Below are 2,251 nucleotides of genomic sequence, written 5' to 3'. Positions count from 1 at the left end.
TGCTTGGAAGGGTGGAGGGACGGTGCAGGAGGGGAAGACCCTCTTTGAGGTGGATTGATTCAGTGACTGGGGTAATTGGGATGATGTGTCAGAGGCAGTGCGATTGGCACAGGATAGAGCAGGATTTAGGGCTGTTGTACATAGGGTAGCTATGAGTCACAAGCGACTCGACGGCACATAACAACAACAACAACAAACAAGGTCAGTGCCAAGATAGAGTCAGAGATGAGATTATGCTGGTCACCCTTTAGGAATGTCTGAATCTGAACAAGCCCTTAAAGTTGCTTCTCAAATTAAATTATTCTCTGGTGAAGACATAGAAGGAATACTACTTGTATGAGAAGTTTTGGATATTGCTGCTGGGATGATTGAACCAGATGTAAGTACTAAAGAAATAGTTCATGCTGATCACTTAACATGTATTGCAAAAAAATTGTTATCCTTCTCTCTTGAATTATCATAATTTCCCCAAGTCTTATTGAAGAAAAATTGATGCTTTCAAATTGTAGTGCTGGAGAAGAGTTTTGAACATACCATCAACTGTCAAGAAAACGAATAGATCTGTCTTGGAGAGGGAGAATCCAGGTTTCTCTTTGGAGGCTAGAATTTTGAAGTTCTGTCTCACATACTTTGGGCACATGGCCAGGAAAGACAGGTCATTTGAGAAGGACAGCATAGGAGAGAAAGTGCCTGGATGAGATGGATTGATACAGTGACTGGGGCAATGAGGTTTGATTTGTCAGGATTAGTGAGACTGGCTCAGGACAGAGAAGGGTTCAGAGCTGTTGTACATAGGGTCTCTATGGGTCACAGAACTCAACAGCACATAACAACATGAAGTCTTTTTTTTTTTCACGCTTTTCTTATTGCACCTCAGTGAATGTAGTTCTTTGTAATGGAATTCCAGACAGATGGCCCTTACAGGAAGGTGATATTGTTAACGTAGACATCACTCTTTATCACAATAGTTCTCATGGGGACTGGAACGAGTCATTTTTTTGTTGTTGGAGATGTGGATGAAGGTGCTCAGAAGCTAGTCCAGACCACGCATGAATGCCTGATGCGAGCTGTCGATGCCTGGTGTTCCATACAGAGAACTGAGAGTCATTATTCAGAAGTATGTCCAAGCAAATGGTTATCAGTTGTTTGAAGCTACTGTAGACAAGGAAGCCACAAACTATTCCATTCAGTCCGCAAATGCCCCCCACTATGCTAAAAAGAAAGCCCTTGGAATAATGAAGGCAGGCCATGTTTTTACAATGGAGCCTATGATTGTGAAGGCGGGTGGCAGGATGAGACCTGGCCAGAAGGCTGGACCGCGGTGACAAGAGATGGGAGGCGCAGTTGGAGCACATTCTGCTGGTGATGGACACTGGCTGTGAGATCCTCACCCCGCGGGTGGAGAGTGCGCGTCCTCACTTCATGTCCCTATTTTAGTAAAACAAGACTATGCAGCCTTTAATGTGTATCCTCAAGAACTTGTCTTGCGTCTGAAAAAACACTGGGGAGGGAAGGAAAACTTTCTCGACTCTTTTCCAAGCCCCCTTCCTCACAAATGACCTCTGCACCGTGTTCATGCATTTCCCTTTGAACACTCTCACTTAAACTTGCTTCTAGTTGCATCCATCACAACAGGCACCAGCTGCCTCCCTGGTCATTGCTGAAGAAGAAAATCCTCAAAACTCCAACTTGTGCTGCTTTAGGTTGTTAAGAAATTGTAAAATGGGGGAAAACTGTACAGTGGAAATATATACGTATATTTAAATTTTCATAAGCATAATTGCTGAATACTATGTGACCTGGGTTTTGTGTTGATTTCGCTACATGTAATCATAAATGGACCAGCAGTGATTTACTTACCCTAAGCTAACCTGATTGTGTTTGAGGACGCATTCAGTGAGTATTTCCCTCCAGCATGAACTGTGTGTGCCAGTGAAAGAGTGTGCAAAATTCACTTTGGAAAAAAAGTTATCAAGTGTTTCCCCTCCTTTCTTTTTAAACCTAGTTTATGGCAAAAATTGCCATGCTCTGTGTGGGATCTACCTGTGATAGGGATGAGGATTGTGTAATATACTGTTGTCTTAGATCTCGAATTGGTCAGAAATGGGAGCGTAAGAGCTCCATAAACATGCGGTACACTTGATTCTGATGCAAAGGAATGATTTGATGGCAAACTTCTCCTTGGCAGTTGGGTACCAGCAGTGTGCCAAAAACAGACCTCACTTTTACAGAGCGGGAAACCTCCTTAGAG

The 2,251-nt window shown here is 43.2% G+C and overlaps 1 pseudogene; it reads left to right on the top strand.

The window, feature by feature from the left end:
• The first annotated feature begins 226 nt into the window (after nt 1-226).
• On the top strand, nt 227-1,437 carry LOC102854463 (annotated as a pseudogene).
• The last annotated feature ends 814 nt before the right edge of the window (nt 1,438-2,251 follow it).

Source organism: Elephantulus edwardii, unplaced genomic scaffold (assembly GCF_000299155.1).
Source record: "Elephantulus edwardii isolate Elephantulus edwardi_28Jun2011 unplaced genomic scaffold, EleEdw1.0 scaffold00010, whole genome shotgun sequence".
In the NCBI taxonomy this organism is placed as follows: Eukaryota; Metazoa; Chordata; class Mammalia; order Macroscelidea; family Macroscelididae; genus Elephantulus; species Elephantulus edwardii.
Note: the sequence above shows the minus strand (reverse complement) of the source record. Positions and strands in the feature narration are given on the sequence as shown.